Raw genomic sequence first — 23186 nt, 5'->3', positions numbered from 1 at the left:
ACACACACACACACACACACAAAGAGTAAATTGTTAAATTCCTCAAGCATAACAACAATGAAGACACAAGTTACCAAAACCTCTAGGGTAAAGCAAAAGCAGTCTTAAAAGGGAACTTTATCACATTAGATGTCTACATTTGAGAAACAGAAATAGAGTGCATCAGCAAAATCATGCACCGTCTTATGAAATCTGTAAAGAAGAACAATCTAATTGAAAACCCAGCAGAAGAAAAGAAACAACCAATATTAAATCAGAGATGAATGAAATTGAAAGCAAAATAATCATTCAGGAAATTAATAAAACAAAAAGTTGGGTTTTTTAAAAAAATAAACAGCATCAATAAATCTTTGGCCAGTTTAATTAGTAACAGAAAAATACTTTTTCTAATAACCTTAATCAGAAACAATAAAGGGGAAAGAACAACAGATGCCACAGAGATACAAGAGATCATGTCTGAGTACTACAAGAAACTCTATGCCCAGAAATTTGACAATGTGGAGATGAATCAATACCTGGAATCACACCCTCTCCTTAGACTTAATCAAGAAGAAATACATCTCTTGAACAGACCAATTTCAAGAACTGAGATAGAAGAAACAATAACAAATCTCTCAACAACAACAACAAAAATGCATTAGTCCCGATGGCTTCACACCATCTGCCTATCAAACCTTCAAAGAAGAGCTTATACCCATACTGTAGAAATTATTACAAAAAAGCTGAGAAGGAAGTAATCTTCCCCAACATCTTCTATGAAGCAAACATTATCCTGATACCAAAATCAGGAAAAGATCCAACTAAAAAGGAGAGCTTCAGACCAATTTCACTAATGATATAGATACAAAAATTCTCAAAAAAATCCTATCCAATAGATTACAACTTATCATCAAAAAGTCATACATAACAATCAAATAAGATTCATCTTATTTTAATTTTTTGAGTGGTAAGAAGTATGGGTCCTATTTCATTCTTCTGCATATGGCTATACAAATACAATTTTACCAGGACCATTTATTGAAAAGGGATACATTCCCGCAGTGTATTTTGTTGCCTGCTTTGTCAAAGATCAGGTGGCTGTATGTGGATGGTTTTCTCTATAGGTATTTGTTTTGTTCCATCAGCCTGTGTCTCCATTTTGTGTCAATATCATGCTGTCTTGGTTACTATAGCCTGGTAGTATAGTTTAAGGTGGTAATGTGATACCTCCAAATTTGGAAAAGAAGTCATTTTATCAAAAAGATACCTGTTCTCAAATGTTCATTGCAGCACAATTCACAATTGCAAAGATGGGGAATCAACCAGAATGCACATCAATTCATGAGTAGATTAATAAAATATGATACATGTATACCACAGAATACTAAGCCATAAAGAATGACTTAATGCCTTTTGCAACAATCTGGATAGAACTGGGGACTCTTATCCTAAGTGAAGTATCTAAAGAATGAAAACGTGAATACAGCATGTACTTACTATTAAATTGAAATTAAATTGATGAGCACAGATGTGAAGCAAAACTGAGTAGATAGGCAAAAACCTATCTAACAGGTAGAATGAACACTCTCCAGATGAAAGACATACTTCTAACCATGTCTGAAACATTATAAAAGCAATCGATGTAATCAAACTACTTGTACCCTCATAATACTTTGAGATAAATAAGTAAGTATGTAAATAAATAAATAAAAAGATAGAAGATGGCATCTTTTGTGTCTCTTTTTATTTCTCAATTTCTGACCATTAAATGGGGTGAAAATTCATTAGATACCAACAGGAAAAGGGAATGACAAAGTTAAGGATGGCCCTTTTTAAAATTTTGAAAAATTGTGTGACTCACTCAAAGAGAAATAAAGCAGATTCTCTAAACATTTTTAATGACAAAGTTATAATTATATCTCACAATTATGTGATAATACTTTAATATAATACTAAAATTAAAGTAATAACAAAATATTTTGCTTGCTCTAATCATAATAAAGTGATAAAATCAATGAAAACAAAAAATTCCTTTTATAGACTAAAGTAGTAACAATTATCCTTCTTATTAAACTTTTCATCAAGGTTAAAAAACAAAGGAAGAAGCATGAAGATAATGACACAGAAGTATCTAAATCCCTCTGTGATTCTACAACTGATGACATTCATGATGATGGATTAATTCAAGAAACAAAGGCTGGCAAAACCTACAATCAGCAGTTTTCTGGGAAGGAGAATGAAGAGTGTGACAGGTGAGCCTGTAGAGGTGTTTGACAGTGGATAATTATTACTCTACTATAAAACTAATTCTAATCTGGGCTAACATTCACAATTAACAAGTCGTATACTTTACCTAGGGATTTTCAGCCTTTGCCTGATATTAGAAAAATGCATATTTACAAACAATGAGATATCATTGTTTCCAGGCATGCTGATATATATATATATATTTTTAACAAAAGCAGTGCTGAGAAATGTGAAGAAAGGTTATTGTCATGCACTATTTGTTGATAAAACCGGTAAATCCGTTTAATAGGTAATTTAGCAATGGACATCAAATTTCAAATATGTCATTCATCTAATCTAAGATGTTCAATTCTGCAGCTACATCCTATAGGAAAATATGACCCACGTAAACATACAGACATGTTAAGAACATTTGTCATCTATAATATAAACATAAAATAAACCAATATGTATGTATCTAATATATATAATATATGTTAAGATACATAGTACTTATATATATGTTAAGGATATTAATGTAACTATGTTATCTTTATATGTATGTTATAGAAGTTTATTATAACATTGTCATATCAAAAGTTGGAGATAGTCTAAATACGTGTCAGTAAGGAAATACGTAAACTACCATACCCATAAAATAATGTTGTATACAACGATTTTCTAAAATGAGGTGAATCTCTAGTGTACTGATCATTCCCAATTAAAGTAAGCTTAATGTATTTAGGTTAGTGACACATCTAATCAAATTTTGATAGAATTGCTTAAACGTATGCTGAGTTGCATAAAGCAGCTACATGTTGTATTGGCATTCTAGCTTATAACCCAGAAAGTTGGAGGTTATTATAGTTTTGGTTTTATTCTCAATACATGAGTGCTCAACTATTGGATCCTCAAATTAGTCTGAATATCAGCAAATGATTGTGCATGGTCAATCATTTTCCATATATACATTTCAGTATGATGTAAAAATGATTACATCAAAAAATGTTTAATCTAATGAAAGTGAACTTGGCCAACTTTTCCTATAAAACGCCAGATAGTAAATAAGTTTTGGACTTTCTGGGCCATAAGGTTTTTGTTATACTCCAAAATCTGTCATAGAAAATGAGGGAACTGGCATGCCTGTGATCCAATAAAACTTTGCTGCCAAAAACAGGCAGTGGGCTAGGCTTGGCTCACATGTGCTAATTTACTGACTCTTGTGGTAAAACCCAGTACTGATGATGCAGCAAGTCTTTTTTTAAAAGATTATGTATTTCAGTATGAACCACATCACATTACTCAAAGGATCTCATGTTATATTCTTTACAAAATAAGATTTTTGGCAATTTTTTATTTTCCCCCCTTTATTCTCATTATGGAATTCAATATTTTAACGTAAATAATTGTATAGTGAATGAGTATAAAATGTTCTAAATTTGGATGATTTTTATCAAGCAATACATACTTCCCTTAAAATTTTAGTCATCCTTTGGTCTTTATTTATATACATGAGCAAAATGATAATCAGCTGTTTTCTTTTCCAGTTTCTTTTCTTTTAAATTCAGGTTAATGTGAGGGCATAAACAACTAGGTAACAATGTTGGCATTAGTTAGGTAGAGTACCTCTTGTTGTTGTGTCCGGACCCAAGAGGTGTGCCATGTACCCTTAAGTTGTGCCTATTAAGTGGGAGCACACCAATCTCCCTCGCACTTTCTCCTGTCCCTTCCCTTGTTCCCCTTTCTCCCAACTTGAATTGAAATGAGATTTTCTCTTATGTGGACATGTGTTAGATTGTCTACTGGCTTAATATTACTATTGAGTATGTTGGATATTTATGTTTCAATTTTTCTGATGCTTTACTAAAGAATGTGTTTTGCCTCCATCCAGGTTAATACAAAAGATGTAAACTCTCCTTTTTTAAAATGACAGGGTAGTATTCCATGGTGTACACATACTACAGTTTCTTGATCCATTCCTGGGTTGATGGGCATTCAGGTTGTTTGCACATCTTGGCAAATGTGAATTGAGCTGCAATAAACAATCTAGTGTAAATGTCTTTATTACAAAAAAATTTTTTTTCTTTTGGGTAATTAGACCCCTTGTAATTGGATTGTGGGAGCAAATAAAAGTTCGAATTTGAGTTCTTTGAGGATTTTACATACTTCCTTCCAAAGAACCTGCATTAGTTTGCAGTCCCTGAAAGGGTGTAAAAGTATTCCCCATTCTCCACATCTGCACCAGCATCAGCAACTTTGGGACTTTGTGATGTGGGCTATTCTCACTGGGGTTGGATGATATCTCAGGGTGGTTTTGATTTGCATTTCTCTGATGATCAGGGAAGATGAGTATTTTTTCATATGTTTGATAGCCACTCATCTTCCTCAGAAAAGGTTCTGTTCATATCACTTGCCCAGTGATAGATGAGATTGTTTGCTCTGTTGATATTGATTTAATTTGAGTTCTCTGTAGATTCTCATTATCAACCTTTTGTCAGATTTGTAACATGTAAATATCTTTTCCCACTCTGAAGGTTGTCTATTTGCTTTACTTGTTGTGTCCTTAGCTGTACAGAAGTTTTTCAGCTTAATTAAGTCCCATTTGTTTATTTTACTTGTTGTGATTGCTACTGAAGTCTTTGTCATAAAATCTTTCCCAAGTCCAACATCATCGAGAACTTTTCTCACACTTTCTTCTAAGATTTTTATCATTTCATGTCTTAGGTTTAAATCTTTTATCCATCTTAAGTCAATTTTCTAAGGGGTGAAAAGTGTTGGTTAAGTTTCAGTCTACTACAAGAACTATGTCTAGAAATTTGGCAATGTGGAAGAAATGGACCAATAGCTGCAATCACACCACCTTCCTAGACTTAACCAGGAAGAAATAGATGTCCTGAACAGACCAATATCAAGCGCTGAGATTGCAGAAAAAATAAAAAACTTCTAACAACAACAACAAAAGCCCAGGACCAGATGGCTTCACATCAGAATTCTATCACACCTTCAAAGAAGAGCTTGTACCTATACTGCAGAACCTATTTCAAAACATTGACAAGGCAGGAGCCTTCCCAAACACATTCTATAAAGCAAATATCACTTTGGTTTTGATTCCAAAACCGGGAAAGGACTTAACAAAAAAGGAGAACTTCAGACCAATTTAACTAATGAATATAGATGCAAAAATACTCCACAAAATCTTAGCTAATAGATTACAACTACTCATTAAAAAAATTATACCTCACCAAGCGGTGCCTGGGGCTCAGAGGAGTAGGGCACTGGCCCCATATGCCAGAGGTGGTGGGTTCAAACCCAGTCCAGGCCAAACACTGCAAAAAAAAAAAAAAAAGAAAGAAAGAAAGAAATCCCTTTAGGGGGTGCCTGCAGCTCAGTGAGTAGGGTGCTGGCCCCATATATCAAGGATGGAGGGTTCAAACCTGGCCCTGGCCAAACTGCAACAAAAAAATAGCCGGGTTTTGTGGCGAGCACCTGTGGTCCCAGCTACTCGGGAGGCTGAGGCAAGGGAATCACCTAAGCCCAAGAGCTGGAGGTTGCTGTGGGCAGTGTGATGCTGCCATGGCACTCTACCAAGGGTGAGAAAGTGAGACTCTCTCTCTCAAAAAAAATAAAAATAAATATTACATCACAATCAAGTAGGCTTCATCCCAGGAATGCAAGGTTGTTTTAACATATGTAAATCCACAAATGTAATCCTATCCATAAAAACAAAATCTATATGATGCTCTCAATAGAGGCAGAAAAAGCATTTTCTAAAATTCAGCATACTTTACTAACAAGAACACTTAAGAAAATAGGCTTAGTTGGTATATTTCTTAAGATGATTGAAGACATCTATGACCAACCCACAGCTAACATCATGCTGAATGGTGTAAAACTGAAAGCTTTTCCAATGAGAACTGGAACCAGACAAGGATGTACACTATCACCACTATTATTCAACATAGTTCTAGACGTTCTAGCCAATACAATCAGGCAAGAGAATGATGTACAGTGCATGAAAATGGGTGCAAAGGAAGTCAAACTCTCCCTCTTTGCTGACAATATAATCTTATACTTAGAAAACCCCAGAGACTCAACCACAAACTCCTGGAAGTTATCAAGAAATACAGTAGTGTCTCAGAGTATAAAATCAATTTCCAAAGATCAGTAGACTTGTCTATGCCAATAACAACTAAGCTGTTTAGCTTCTCTTCATTTGAGAAGCAAATCAAAGACATAATTCCCTTCAGCGTATCTTCAAAGAAAATAAAATACTTAAGAATATACCTTTAAAAAGAGGTGAAAGATCTTTTCACAAAGAATTATGAAACCCTAGGAAAAGAAATTGCAGAATACACTAACAAATTGCAGAACATACCATGCTCTTGGCTGGGAAGAATCAAGATTGTCGAAATGACTATTCTACCCAAAACAATCTACAAATTTGATGCAATGGGAATTTAAATACCAACATCATATTTTGAAGAACTGGAGAAAAGAGTACCTCATGTTTTATGGAACCAGAAAACAAAACTATAGCTAAGGCTATTCTTAGTAATGAAAGCAAAGTCAGAGGCATCACCCTACCAGACTTTGGGTTATATTACAAGCCCACTGTAATCAAGACAACATGATATTGGCACACAAACAGACATAGAAATATGGAATAGAATTGAAAACCAAGAGATAAAACCAATCTCCTCTTGCCATCTTGATCTTTGATAAACCAAACAAAAATATACAGTGGGGAAAAGAATCAATATTCAACAAAATGGTGCTGGGAGAACTGGATAACCACATGAAAAGACTGAAACTTGACCCACCCACTTCCCCCCTTATAAAAATTGGCTGAAGATGGATAAGAGACTTCAATCTAAGACATGAAATGATAAAAATCTTAGAAGAAAGTATGTGTTGGGGGGAAACTTGACGATGTTGGACTGGGGAAAAGTTTTATGACAAAAACTTCAGAGCCTATCATAGCAACAACAAAAATTAACAAATGGGCTCAATTAAGCTGAAAAGCTTCTGCATCTCTAAGGACACAACAAGGAAAGCACAAAGATAATCTTCAGGATGGTAAAAGATATTTTCCAGGCTATGAATCTGACCAAAAATTGATAACCAGAATCTATACATAACTCAAATTAATCAACAGAAAAAGAGTAAATAATCCCATCTACCTCTGAGCAAGAGGTATGAACAGAACCTTCTCTGACAAGGACAGACAAATAGCTAAGAAATGTTTGAAAACTGCTCATCTTCCCTGATCATCAGAGAATTGTAAATCATAACTACCCTGAGATACCACCTAAACCCAACGAGAATACCCCACATCACAAAGTCTCAAAGCTGCAGATGCTGGTGTGGATATGGAGAGAAGGGAACATTTTTACACTGCTGGTGAGACTAAAAACCAATACAACCTTTTTGGAAGGAAGTATGGAGGATCCTCAAAGAATTCAAGCTAACCCTCCCATTTGATCCTGCATTCCCACTAAGAGGTATCTACCCAAACAGGAAAAAATCATTTTATCATAAGGACATTTGCACTAGACATTTGCAGATAAATTTACAATTGCCAAACCATGGAAACAACCTAAATGCCCACCAACCCAGGAATGGATTAACAAGCTGTAGTATATGTATACCATGAAATACTATTTTGTCATTAAAAAAGATGGAGACTCTACATCTTTTTTATTAACCTGTATGGAGGTGGAACACATTCATCTTCATAAAGCATCACAAGAATGGAGAAGGAAGTATGCAGTGTACTCAATTCTAATATGAAGTCTGTAGATGGTCTAATAGAAGGTTGAGGGTAGAGAAATGACGGATGGGGAGAGGGAAGGATGGAGTGGGCTAAGGGGTCACAGTGTATGGCACACCTCTTGGGGGTGGGACACAATTACAAGAGGGAGTTTACCTAATAACTGCAATCAGTGTAACCTAATCCTTTCTACCCTTAATAAATCTCAAACAATAAAAATAAATAAATAAAATAAAATAACTAAAGAAAAAATAAAATCGAAGACAGAACAAGGTGCTTTCATAGGATGGCTCAATGCTAACCCCATGAAGCACAAGGTTGGCTCAGAGAAGGTGTGATTAGCTATCGATCATCCCTAGAACCTCTTAATTATAGGTGAAGCTGTTGATCTGGTGACCTGTAAAGCAAAGAAGAAGAATGGAGAACCTCATGCACAGATTGTTAATTTGTGAAACTCTGAATACTTGAGTATCACATCCAGGCTCAGTACTGGGAACTCAGTGCACAGTAAGCCAACCTGAATTCCATCTTCTCCAGAGGATGTATTCCAAAGAAGTTTGTCTGCAAAGGCACCAGCCATGAAGAATGGCTATGTCAAGATGGTTTTCACCACTGAGGAGTTTCTTCTGCCTCCTATGTGGAGGCAGCTGTTGCAGCAGCTGTTGGGCCTATGAAGAGGATTCAAACCACTCTGAGAAATCTGGTTGTCAAGGGTGCAGACTTGATCATTCAGGAAACAAACAAACAAAAAATACTCAGAATGCCCCAGAAGAGCTTGTCTTGCTCTGAAGAGTTCAAGGAACTGATGGATCTGCCACTGAGTGAAGCCAGAAACCTGAAACATTTAGTCAAGGCCATGGCTGCAGGGATCATGGGAAGCCCCAAACTTGTCTTCCAGTCTATATCGGCATTGGCCCTCTTAAAACAACAGAAGCTGCAGATGTTGGAGATAAGGGAAGGGAAATCAGAATCTTTTTGGAGATGATTTCTCCAAGGCTCAAATGAACTCAAGAGCCTGGCTCTGCCATCCTCATCTTAACAGCCCACTGCCCAATCTGCACGGATGGGGACTGAGTTCCCCAGGCTGGAAGGCAGCCTGACCATGTGGATGCCCATGCTTGGGCAAGGAATCTCAGAAGGAGATGACGTTCTCTTTTCTGATGAGTCACAACCACCAAGACCAAAGCTTTAGCAGAAATGAAAAACTTGGCTTTCACCAAGTTAAGAGCAAAGGCAAGATTCTTAGAGAAACACACCCAAACAGCATCAAAATGATACAAAGGATTCCTAGGATGTCCTGGAAGTGATGAAATATGCAGAAAAGATCACCATGTTTTCTTCCCAAGCTGAGGATGAATTAGAGCCTGCATGAAGAAAAGTAGAGAGCAGCTTGTCAGCCTGGAATCTGAGAAAATTCAGAAAGTTCTAAAGGCAAAGTCAAAGCACACAGATGTCCTGAAAGAGGCTGAGGCTGAGCTGTGGAAACACTATTTTGAGGCACTGGTGAAACAAGAACAAATGGAAGAAAAGATGAGAAACATCAGAGAAGTGAAGTGTCTGGTCGTGACATGCAAAATGGGCACCTACATCCATCTCAAGGTGCTGGAGACCTGCGTCAGTGAGCAGTATGACCTCCACTGGCTCAATGGCGTGAAGAAGTTTTTCAAGTGTTCCTGTGGGAAGAGAAGTATCTCCCTGGACAGACTCCCAAACAAGCACTGCAGTAATCGTGGGCCTCTAGAAAAGGGAACGGGAGGGAATGCTAAAGGAAAACTCTGGTCCAAAGATCAGAGGAGAAATTTTGTTACCAAGAGGAGAAGAACGTGCCAAATTTCTAAATAGCCTCAAATAACCCTAATGTCATTTTGCCACAATTTTCTTTTCTTTGTGTGGCTCTGGAAAGACCAGGGATGGGCTCCGTATTGCCTTTGCTTCTGACTGACACCAGCAAAATCCCATGCAGGTTAAGCCCATAAGCCTTGTCTGCTTATTTCCTCAGTTGTGTGGACTTGACACCAAATTTAACATTGATGTTTAATGGAAAACCAGAATATTGTCTTCCCTGTTCTCACTACAGTATTGTGGCAACATTACTGCTTTCGCAGAAATTTTTTGCCCCAAACTGGAAGGTAAACCAAGAGGTGTATTTCTGTACCTCTAGATTATATAGTCCTTTATCTCAATGAAGTTCTAGTGTTACATGGACATTAAAAAGTCATATATAGTATAATAACATTAGCAATAGAATCACTGTGATTTTAGGAGATACTCTAAAATATCAGAGGTATAACCTTGATAGCTTAGATTTTGAGGACAGGGGAGGATTTTGGTTATGTACAATAGAAAAAGAAACTATTGACAGTTTATCCCAGATAATATATTTTTGTATTATAAATTTATAAAGTATGAAAACCATATTTCTTTGTACCAACAGTGTCATGGATGTGTATTGTGTGCTCAATAAGTATTTGTTGAATGCATGAATAAACAGTTGAGTAGATAAATTAGTGCTGCTGATGAATTTTCTTTAGAAAAATAAGTTTTGGGGCAGTGCCTATGGCTCAAAAGGATAGGGCACTGGCCCCATATAATGAAGGTGGTAGGCTCAAACCCAGCCCCAGCCAAAAACTCCAAAATAATAATAATAATAATAATAAGTTTTGAACTTGTTGAAAGTAATTAGGTTTCCCTAATTTCCCAGCTATAACAATATAAAGGCTTTTGGTTTTTAAAAAATATGTAAGATTTAGAAATTTTTATTTATATTTATAGCCATAAATAGAATGATTATATGGATTTATCTACCATCTTGTCACTTAAGAGTAGTGGAAAATAAATTTTATTTTCACAACAGGTTATGAAGCTCATGTTTTGGAGCCAGAATTCCGGGGTTTGAATGTGGGGTCTCTACTGACCAGCTATATGTGCTTGGGAAAATTACTTGGTGTGTGAAGCCTAGTCTTCTCCTTTATAAAACTATACAGGATGATAACATCTCTAAAATGTCAGCTACATCACAGAGCTCTTGCAAGGATTCACATTAATTAAATATGTATAGTGCTTTAAATACTACATAGTAACTACATAGTAAGTTGTGAAAATACTGATGAAGAACATTATTCTTATTCTCCTTCTTTTTTTTTTTTTTTTTGCAGCTTTTGGCTGGCTTTGAACCCACCACCTCCAGCATATGGGGCTGGCACCCTACTCCTTTGAGTCACAGGCACTGCCCTATTATTCTTTTTTTAAGACAGAGTCTTACTTTGTCACCCTTAGTAGAGTGCTACAGTATCACATCTCACAGCAACCTCAAACTATTGGGCTTAAGGTATTCTCTTGCCTCAGCCTCCCAAGTAGCTGGAACTACAGGCCCCCACTACAGTGCCTGGCTATTTTTAGTGACGGTGTCAGGCTAGTCTAGAACTCATGAGCTCAGGCAGTTCACTGCCTCTGCCTCCCCGAGTGCTGGGATTACAGGTGTCAGCCACTGATTCTGGCCTTGAATTTAACATTATTAATATAATTACAAACAATTAACATTATTTAAAAAAGGATTTCCCTCATATAAGAATGTTAGAAAGATAATGCAGATAAGTCTTAGTGCCTAGAAATGACCATATTTATTAAAAAGGAGAATGACAAAAACCTGGTATATTTCTTTCTATCAAATAATGCAAGAAGTATGTTTTTCCCTTCACTTTTTCAGCAAGCATGATCTATATGTAATTCTTTATTATGATGTTATATAGTATGTTTTCTTCATCTCTTAATGTTACTGTTTATACTTCAAACCCTCTTGTAGAAAATTATTGATTTTACATTAGGTCTTAAAAACCCTAAAAATTCTATAAGTAGGAGAAATAAATGACAAATGCAGATATTTTATGAAACATCAATAGTTTTAGATATTTTGTATATTTCCTATTTGCTGAAAGTAATTATTTGTGTTTTTTAGGCCTGCAAAGAGGACATCTAAGAAAAAGAACAAGGTATTATTAAAAATGTCATCAAACATGTTATTATTTGAAAATATAAAGGTAAAGTAAAAAAATAGAGTCTTTTGTTGTAAAGACATTTCCTTTAAAAACTGATTAAGGAACCACAGCTGTAGGTAAAGGTATCTTCCTTTTGACACACATCAGTACTTTTAAGAAATATCTGTGGTTTTGCTCATATAAAAAACTGGATAATTACCACTTCTGTACATTTAGACTATGCTGTGGACATTTGGACATTTTGAAGCACTTTTCTTTATTTTATAGGTGAAAAAACAAATACACACTATGGATGACCATGATGACTTAACCTGGTCATCTGAGGGAGCCTCAGAGGATTATGAGTCACCTCTGGTTAATTATAAGAATTTGACATTTCTTGCAAAACAACATGGAAAGCACTGTAAAGGTAGGACCATTGCATGAGTGTAAGACCTTTTCATGTGTCCTACAGTAGCATATGCATTGCTTAGAGCTGCACCATAGAGCACAGATGTGTTATAGTGACATGAATCTCAGAAATGTGCTTTATGTTCGTATAGAATGAGAACTAGGATATATTGTGAACTCTTAAAGAGCTCTGAGAATCCCACTGTACTTCTCTCAGTGTGAATGGCACTCCTGGTCTATTGCTGACCCTACTTCTCTCTTATGCTTTCTCAAGGTCAAGTTGCTATTATCTCCCACTTTGAATGCTACAGTAACCTTATAACTGCTGTCCTCATGGCCCCATCTCCTGAGGTCATGTTCTACTCCACAACCATAATATATATAGTCAAGCCTCTGTGAGCTGACCACCCAAGGGACTATAAAAAACTGGTCAACACATGGAGATGGCCAACATAAGGAACTAAGCCTAATGTACAGATACGTACATGTGGTGCATGTCTGGTCTATGAAAATTAGGTCAACTTGAGATGGTTAGTGCAGGGAGGTGGTCAACTATGGAGGGTCTACTGTACTTTTAAAAATGTTAAATCATGTTAAATCATGTTAACATCATGTTAACAATCATGTTAAAAATCCTTGTTGAAAATACAGCTACCACTTCTCATTATTATAAGGTTAGAGATCTCAACTCTAGCTTTATCCTGCTTTGTGTCCAGCTGTTCTTTCTCTGTGTGTCTCAGCCACTGTCTTAGGTGTTTGTTCCTGCATTCAGCAGCTTCAGTGAGGTGTAATTGGTATATGATCAACTGTGCACCTTTCAAATGTACAAGCCATAAGTTTTGAAATACGTATGCACAAGTGAACCCATTGCCATAATAAGAGAGTTAACATATTCATCACCCACAGCAGTCTCCTGATGGCCTTTTACATTCCCTTATTTCAAAACCTGCTAAATTACTTTCCATAGTATTCATAGTATTTGTACCATTTTCCATTCCTGTCAGCAGTACATGACAGTTCCATTCTCTCTGCATCCTCATCCACAGTATAACATTATTTTTAATTTTAGCCATTCTGATGCATATGTATTATGCATACTATTTTGGTTTTAATGCACAGCATCCTAATGACTAGTAATGTTGAGCATCTGCCCATGTGTTCTTCAATGAGGTGTCTTTGCAAATCTCTTGCCATTTAAAATAATTGACCGTTCTTCTCTTTGTTGAGTTTTAAGAGTTCTTTATATATTCTGGATACAGTTTCTTTACTAGCTTTGTTTTTTGTAAGGAATTTTTCCTGGTTTACAAGTTTTCATTTTTTAATAGTATTCCAATGAATTTGGGTTTATCTGTTTGTTTAATTATGGCTTTGTCCTATTTAAGAATGTTCTACTTGGCTTGGTGCCTATAGCTCAACCGGCTAAGGCGCCAGCATGTACACCTAAGGTGGCGGGTTCGAATCCCCAGCCCGGACCTGCCAAACAACAATGACGGCTGCAACCAAAAATAGCCGGGCATTGTGGTGGGCGCCTGTGGTCCCAGCTACTTGGGAGGTGGAGGCAGGAGACTGGCTTGAGCCCAGGAGTTGGAGGTTGCTGTGAGCTGTAATGCCACGGCACTCTACCCAGGGGGACAGCTTGAGGCTCTGTCTCAAAAAAAAAAAAAAGAATGTTCTACTTAATGCAAGGTCACAAAGCATTTCTCCTATACATCTAAAAGTTTTACAGTTTTTGTTGTTACTTTTAAGCCTATAATCCATCTTGAGTTCCTCTTTGTTCATGGTTTGAGGTATAGGTTTCAGTTCAATTTGGGGATATGGAAATCCAGTTATTCCAGAATCATATGCCAAAAAAGCCACTGTTGCTTCACTGCATTGATTTTACACCTTTGATGAAAAGAAGTTGTCTGTACACATGGTGGTCTGTTTCTGGACTCTCTGTTGTATTCCATTGATCTACAGTTGCTCCTCAAATATAGAGCTATGTCCTGATAAATGATCGTAATTAAAAATCCATTTAATGTCCCCAATAAATCCATCAAAAAGTTGAAAAATTCTAAGTCAAACCATCTTAAGTTTGGCTGCCATTATACAAGTTGAGCATCCCTATTCTAAAACTCTGAAATATGAAAGGCTCCTAAATCTGAAACTTTTTTTATTTTTTATTTATTTATTTATTTTGAGACAGAGTCTCACTATGTTGTGCTCAGTAGAGTGCCATAGTATAACAACTCACAGGAACCTCAAACTCTTGAACTTAAGCAATTCTCTTGCCTCAGCCTACCAAGTACCTGGGACTCCAAGCACCTGCCACAACACCTGGCTATTTTTTTATTGCTGTTGTCACTGTTTTTTAGTTGGCCTGGGCCAAGTTCGAACCTGCCACCCTTGGTGTATGTGGCTGGCACTGTATCCACTGTGTTATGGAGTGTTTGGAGTGTCACCATAATACCACAAGTGGAAAATTCCATATTTGACCTCATGTATACAAACTTTGCTTCATGCACAAAGTTATTAAAAACTTGTATAAAATTATCCTCAGACTATTGTAAGATATATATAAAACCTAGGTGTAATGTCATGTTTAGATTTAGGTTTCATCCCAAGATGATCTCATTTTATGTATGCACATGTTTCAAGATCTGAAACACTTTTGCTCTCAAGCATTTTTGATAAGGGACATTCAAGCTGTGCCTGTATCATGTTGTTCTAGTTACTATGGATTTATACAATTCTTAAAATTTTTACAATTCTTAAAAGCACCCCTCCAATTAGTTATATTTTTCAGGGTTATTTTGGTGCATGAATTTTAGAATCAGCATGTCAATTAAAAACAAGTTACTAGGTGGTGCCTGTGGCTCAGTGGGCAGGCCCTGGCCCCATATACAAACAAAGAAACAAACAAACAAACAAACAAAAAGTTACTGGCCTACTAGGAATTAGGTTGTGCTTATGGTGCTTCTTTAACTTAATCTGCAGGAAATTGACTTCTTAACAATAATGAATTGTTTCATTCCTGAACAAAGTGTGTTACTTTATTTGTGAAGGTCGTATTTAATTTCCTCAGTAATATTTTGCACTATCTAGTATATAGGTCCTTCCTATTTATTGCATTTATCTGTATTTTATGTTGTCATAAATGACATTTAAAAAATTTGTGCTTTTATATTTTAATGCTAATAGTATTTAGAAATACAGTTGATTTCTGTATGTTGATTTTGTATTCATCAACTTGCTCATTTATGACTTCTACTACCTTTTTTGATAGATTCAGTGAGATTTTCTAAATGGACTGTATGTTGTAAAAAGCTTTGCTTTCTCAAACTACTTTCTTCATGGATGTGGAGAAAAGGGAATGCAAGCTAATACATTCCTTTTGGAAAGAAGTTTGGAGAACTCTTAGGGAATAACAAGTAGACTTGCTATTTGATCCTGCAATTCCTCTCCTATATCTAGATGACCAAAAATCATTTTACAACAAAGATATTTGCACCAGAATGTTTACTGCAGCCCAATTTATAATTGCCCAGTCATGTAAGAAGCCCAACCACTCATCAATCGTAGCAGAATACTTTCATTTTTTTTCTTCCCCAGCCAGATCCTTCTCACATGTATGGTATTATAATTTTCATTAAATTGAAAAAGGTTTTGGCCATTTTTTTTATCAAGTATATTTTGCCTCTTTTCTTCTCTCCTTAGGGCCATATATTACATCATCAAAGGTTTCTCATAGATCACAAATATTTCAGTTTTATGAATATTTTCTTTCATGATATCTAATCTTTTTTTCTATCTGGTATTGTCTGACTCTCTGACATTATAATTTACATGTCTATCGGTTCAGTTCTTTTTTTTTTTTAATGTCTTCCATGCCTATACTTATCTTCTTAAGCTTTACATAGGGATAGGTTTGAGTTATTTATAAATAGCTTGGTCCTTTCTGCTCTTGCTTTTATAATTTGGAATTATACCCTATTCAAGAGGCAAGACCTAGTTCATGATTATCTTATGAAGTCTGTGTTTTTCCAGCCTCCATCATGGGATGGACACTTCCTGGCACTGTATGAACAACAGGCTTGGTTTGCCCTGATGTTTTCTAGATAATTTTTCTCTTGGTCTCAAGTAATTCCTAGCACATGTGCACAGTTGACTACTCTGATAAATACCTGAGAGGGGATCTGCACCAATATCCAGGATTCTTTCACTATACTGCTTTCTCCTCTTCAGTTGCTATCCTGTGATCTCTGTCTGCTTTGGTCTTTTCAGACTCTCAACTTACTCAACTACAACTAAAGGATTCTGGTATAGTCTAGGTCAGTTTTTATTTTGTTTTGTTTTGTTTTGTTTACAGGTGTCCTTCCCTGAAAACTGTCAAGGCAGGGATCTGGGGCATTCCTAAGGCTTCCTTCACTTGTTTTCTATTTTTCAAGGATCTTTGTCTTTGTTGCCTAAACTCTACTGTCTTAATAATAACTGTTTAATCAGTTTTGGCTGGGTTTTATTTTTGGGAGGGGGATAAGATGGAGAATTAACACCTGTGCCTCTGTCTTGGCCAGAAGGAGATTGCAGTAGAGCTCCAGCCCATGCTCTAGACTGGCCAGCATGCTTTTATTCTTGTTTTACTTTACTGCTTACTTCTCATCCTTCATTTGTCAGTATAGTCATCTCTTCCTCAGAGAAATCTTCCCTGGGCCAAGTTCAGATTAAATTCTCTTACTTAACATACTAATTTTCTTACAGCATCTATCTGAATTAATAATTGTCACTTTTTTACCTTTGTTTTCACTTTACTTCAAGCTTAATAAGAGCAGAGGTTCTGTCTACTCTGCAGAGCTCAGTATCACATGTCCCCCATTGTACCCACTGAGTTATATTTGTCCAATGTGTGAGTGTGAGAATGTGCAGCCCTTTATATACACAAACTGCTCTTGTATTCTCTTTCTATTTTTTTTCTCCCTGGTACAGATTCTGTTAACCAGTTGGAAATTCAAAACACGACTCTTCCCTGTGAATGCCATGCAGCACTTAATAAAAATTACTATAAAAAACTTACAGATAAAATCAAAGCACTGGAAAGTACGATTATTTTACTAAAAAGGAAGCTATCCAAAATGAAAGGAATAAACTTACAGTTATACCATCAAAGATGTGAATGGGAGCAAAAACTCCACAGTTTGAGGTATGACGTCCTAGTTTCAAAGAAACATTTGAACTATTTATTTGTATGGAGGAGAATTTTTGCAATTGCTGACATATCATCTGGTGTTTAATAAGAAAGAAGTCATCTTGTCTTATGGGGTATAAAATTCATGGAAATAACAAAATAAGTCCTTAATTGTAATTACATTTACTGATAACCAAATGTATACTCTGTTAAATCATAATTTTTAATAGCTATATTAGAATTTCACCATAGGGAAATCTCCATTTATTTAACAAATTGAATTTGGAATTTTAAACATCTTTACTATAATTAATACTGTGATGAACATTTTCACACAAGTCTTACATTTCAAATTATGTGCTTGTAACATATGCTTCAATATAGAATTCTTGGGCTAAAGTAATCTTATGAAAATGACTTTGATCAATATTTTGAAATTGTTCTTAAGAATGTTTCCACCAATTTATAACTCAACCAACAGAGTTTGAATTGGCCTTTTTCAACCCAGAAGAAGTTTCTTAAGGAAATGGTATACTTTGTTTTCATAATGTAGGGAATCATAAGGAAAATGGAAGGTGACTACTGATTAGCTTGTTCAACATCCCTCCTACACAAATAAAATTAATTCAAAGTTTTGTGTTGAAAACATATTATTTTTCATTGTTTAATTAAATGTTTGACCTTGTCTTTTTCCTAAAGTAATTTTGTAATTGTTTATAATACATATCAACATCAACACATAACTTGAAATTATCACCTCAAAGAGAAACACAGAACATGTGGGTAGCATACATAAAACTCTTTAGCCCCCACTTGGACTATAGCAGTCTGCAGATATGTGTTGTGTGAGAGAGATCTGAATGAGCTCTCCTACACTGCCAGTCACTTTCAGGAATGCTTATGCTGTTTTGTGGGGATGAACATTTCCCTCCAGTGAATTCATAAACTTATTTATAAATGGTAAATTTTGGTTAGTTTACTCTCCATGATCTGTCCCAGTTAGGGAATAATTATGACTATGTAAAAAAAGTAATTTTCAATATCCTTTCCCAGACTAACTAAACTAACAGAAACTTACCAATTAGGAGAATGTTCTTTCATGTCTACCTTTCTTGTGTACATGTATATGTCTGTTGGGAGAAACTAAAGTGAGAAATTCAAAACCTTAGAATTAGAAAGGAAAAATATTCAAGAACACAGACATTGTATTAGATAACCAATGAATATATGAAGAGTCAGGTCTCAAAATGAACTTTTCATTCTCTAACAAAATGAATCTTAAGATAAGTATATTTAACTGCAGAGTCACGTTAAAAGAAAAGGAAGAGATGAGAAAAAATGATTCTATAGCATTGGAACAACTTAAGGAAAAGTTAACAAGAAAAATAGAGCAATATAGAAAAGAAGTTGCAATAAAAGAAGAATTTGAAAACAGACTGAGAGCCCAAGATGTGGAGTTGAGGACACTTAGAAATGATCTGGAGGTAAATTAATCTTTGGTTAATGTCACATTCATTATTTTACTTCATCACTGTTAGTTGTGATTTCCCTTTGATTCAATATTTTAATGGAAAAACAAACCAAAATCTTGCCTTAAAAATTAACTGTGATATTTATAGCTAAAGTTGTTTACTATAAATCTTGGCATCCAAGTAGTATCTTATTTCAGTACAAAAAGTTCTTGAAAATGATATACCATAATATATACTTAATGATGACATAATAGGTGTTTTGTTCCTAGTAAAATAGTTCAGTATATTTCCCCGTATTTCACATTTATTACAACTTCAAACATTATGAAGAGGAAACAAAGAGTATTGTAATTGCAAGTAATGTAATCTCATGATTTTCTAAGAAGACCTCTGTAAATTTTATCTCATTTGTCATTGGTGTTTTGAAATATAAGGCTCATTTTGCATATATATATTTATACCATAGAGGTAACTGTGATCTGGTAGAGAAACCTTATGGAGTAGGATCTGAAGACTGAGGAAAATCCTGCAGGAGGTTTATACTTTTTAACCTCTCCTTTTGAGACTTCTGATAAGTAACTGAGTTAATTGATATATAGAGAAATGCTTTGCATGATGCATACATTTATCATTTCTCAATAGATGTAATTGTTAAACAACTTAGGATAAAAATGTTAGAAGAATAGAATATCTATAGAATACTCTCACAAAAAAAAAAAAAAAAAACATAAAGAACGTTGGCAAATTTTGCCTGTTCTAGTATACACAGAGCTGAGGTTCCTACTATGGAGTGGGATGCCAGTTGGATACCAGAGTATACACCCAACTTTCTAGTGTGTCACAGTTATTAGAGTTTTGTGCATTTGGATTTGTTGTAATTCAAAGAAAGCCTTTTCCAATTTGGAGATTCATAAAAATTCTTCAATGATTTCTTTTTTGCTTTTATAGATTCATTGCATTCATGTAATTTTTGAACTTTCAGGAATTTATGCTCTATAAGGATTGAGCTTAGGATCCAGCTTCTTTGCCCAGTTAGCTGCTTTTTGCAACACTTTCATTTCATAAATGTACAGGTTATTCTTTAATTTCTGGGGAAATCATGATATATTCTCTTATTTAGCAGTAGCTAAAAGTTTCCTTTCTTTTACTTAGAATTCTCAAAGGCATGAAAAAGAAAGAGATCTTCTGAACCAAGAAATTGCCAGGCTACAATTCAAAGTAGAAAGAATAAAAATGCAGAAGGAAGGGAAAGACAAGAAACACTTGCAGGACTTTGAAATTATGAAAGAAAAGACTGATGGCTTTCAAAATACTGTAAAGCTCACTGAGGAAAAGTTAATGAAAGTAACAGTCCAGTACAGTGGCCAGCTCAACATACTAGGAGAGGAGAATAAAGTACTGCAAGCTAAACTGAAGGAAGCAAAAGAAAAGCAGGAAAAACTGGAAGGAGAACTTGAATCCCACCGTCTCAGACTGGCAGACGCTATCCGTGAGCGTGACCAAAGTCAGGTCTCCCAAAGAGACCTGGCCTTCATTGTCCAAAGAACAAGAGAAGAGTGGTCTGGTACACTGGAATATATGAACTCTCGTGCTGATACCCTTTTCCAACAACTTAGTGACTCAGAAGAGAAATTCAATTGCCTGCAAGCTGAGTTCTGTCACATGAAAGATGCTCTTCGAGAGAAGACTTTTGCTCTAGAAGGTGCACAGAGAGACCTGAGGGAAGCACAGTTTGAAAAGCACAACATTCAACTAAAGTATCTACGTGAACAAAGTACAGGGAGTACATACATCGTAAAGCAGGAGTCTTTAGAGCAGAGACTGTCTGGACTGCAATCTAAAACTATGTCACTTCAGCAGCAGCTGGACGACGTTCACAAGGATTCTGCCAATAAAGAGAAGGCAACAAGCACCGGAGACAGTCTGTGTGCAGCAGCGGTGAAGGCTCTTGAGGTAGCGCATGAAAGGAATAGCCTGCTTTTGGAAGAGAAAAACAAGCAGTTACTTGAGGAATGCAATCAGTTAAAAGAAAGGCAGTACCAATATAAAAAAGAGAAAGTGAAAAGAGAAGTAAGTATCAAGAAATAAATATTTTTCAAACTTCCTAAAAGAAAAGTGAAGTGGCATTTGGTAGTGACTAAGCATTGTTTCTGGCTTAATGTGAGAATATCTAGATCTGTATTTGTGCTATCAGCATAGAAACAAACCTTGTTTCCAGCAAATAAGGAATAAAAATAATATTATTTATCTAATACAAAGTTAGAACTCAGAGATGTTTTACTTTGAGTGAAGACATTGTGTCATTTATGAAATTTTAAGAGTTTAAGTTATAAATTGTTAATAGACATAGAGTAAAAATGCTGAAATCATAATTTTAGTGTCTTTATATTGTCTCATTTTAAGACAAAGATGAAGCAGAAAAAAAGTGTGTAGGGAGCTGAGTAGGGGTAGGAGTTGTAGGAGTTGAGGTCAGGGAGGGAAGTGGAGGCCAGCTTACTTAGGGCCTGGGGGAGCCATCGGAATTTTACTTTTATTCTAAAATAGGAATTACTGGGAGAGTTTGAGCAGAGGATTGAATTTGTGATAAACTCTGAGGCTGATCTGAGCTTCTAATCAAAAAGAAAGAAACCATTTTACAGGGTAGAATTTGCCACCACTATCCCACCCAGATGCCTTATGAATCCTTTGTTATGCATTTCACATTCCTTTTAAGCTTTCAGTTGGTCCTTATGCATTTCACATTCATGAGGGGAGGAGTGAATAGAAGACAGAATTTGTTGTCTTGAGCAACAGAATACTGACTTGGGGGAAAGGTAGCACTTTCCTTAGTGTCCTTAGCCAAGTTTAGTGGTCAACAGGAATGTGTACACATGAGGAAAAGAAGGTGAGTCAATGTATGTGATGATAATCTTCAAGGTATATATGTTAGAGTTAAATATTAACACATCCTAATAAAGTGTTTATAAGATCAGTAACACAAATATCTTACCAGGCAGTTTTGAGACAACTTCGCCAAGAACTGTGTGACACCACGCAGAAACTATCCAGATCGGAGACTTTACTAGAAACTACATCACGTTGTCACAGTTCATTAGAAGAGGAGACACAAAATTCAATGAGAAAAATAAGTCAGATAAGAAATGAAGTATGTATGAAGTTAACGTGCCAACAGCTCATCTAGAGCTGACTCAATAACGTAAGGTGTTTTTGAATACGGGCTTTATGTGACAGCTTTCTTTTTATAGTTTCATTATGAGTAGTTTTTGTACAATTTTATTATCTTTATCATGCACTTATGTCTTAAATTCTGACTTTCATTCTGCCACTTTTCCTTAAAATTACATATGAATATGCCATATTTTCTTATAATATAACCCTTAGGAAAGTTGAGGATTACACATCATTTTTCACAGAAGGTGAGAGACATTTTTCCTGTTAAACAGTACTTTTCAGTGATTTCTCTATTGCTGTTGTGAGGCAAGCCGGATTAAATCAGGATAATGTCTAATGGAATGTTCCAGAACATATGTTCACTTCTGTGAATGGATACAAAATCTGTGTATACTTATTTCATGGATTTTATGTTAACTCATAGAGAAAGGCCTTTATACTCTTGTGTAAAATGAAAATGGTTGAGGTTAATTTATAAACTCCTTGTAAAGTTAGTTTCTTTCATTTTCATTTCACTTTAATTATATTGTAAAAGCATAGAAATATTCAGGTCTTGAATAGGAGGTATATCCAAAATAAAGAAATAAGAAAATTATCCGGATCCTGCCATTGCATTTTTAAAAGCAAATGTATTGAGGTCTCATTCACATACCATGCAGGTCACTTAATGTCTCTTAGTATATTCACAGGGTTGTGTAACCATTATCACAGTCAATTTCAGAACATTTGCATCACTGTGAAAAGAAACTCTGCATCTTGTAACAATAACCTCCACCCTCATCTTATCCTTCCACTTTCTCCAGGCCTTGGCAACCACCATCTACCTTTGTCTCCATAGATTTGCTTATCCTGACAGTTCTTTTGTTTTTTGGGGGCGAGGGCTTTATCAGTCTAATTTTATTTTGTTTTTTATTTTATTTTATTTTATTTCAGGGGGTATGTTATACACCCCCACAATGTGCACAATAGGTGAGATCTCACCTTGTGCCCTCCCTCATTCTGCAAAATGCAAATCCCCCCCC

The 23186-nt window shown here is 35.6% G+C and overlaps 1 pseudogene; it reads left to right on the top strand.

Moving 5' to 3' along the window:
• LOC100956685 overlaps nucleotides 1-9827 on the top strand; it is a 26953-nt pseudogene extending 17126 nt beyond the window's left edge.
• The last annotated feature ends 13359 nt before the right edge of the window (nucleotides 9828-23186 follow it).

Source organism: Otolemur garnettii, unplaced genomic scaffold (genome assembly GCF_000181295.1).
Source record: "Otolemur garnettii isolate 467f Iridium unplaced genomic scaffold, OtoGar3 scaffold00326, whole genome shotgun sequence".
Lineage (NCBI taxonomy): Eukaryota > Metazoa > Chordata > Mammalia > Primates > Galagidae > Otolemur > Otolemur garnettii.
The sequence above is the reverse complement of the archived record's forward strand: the minus strand, read 5'-3'. Positions and strand labels throughout refer to the sequence as shown.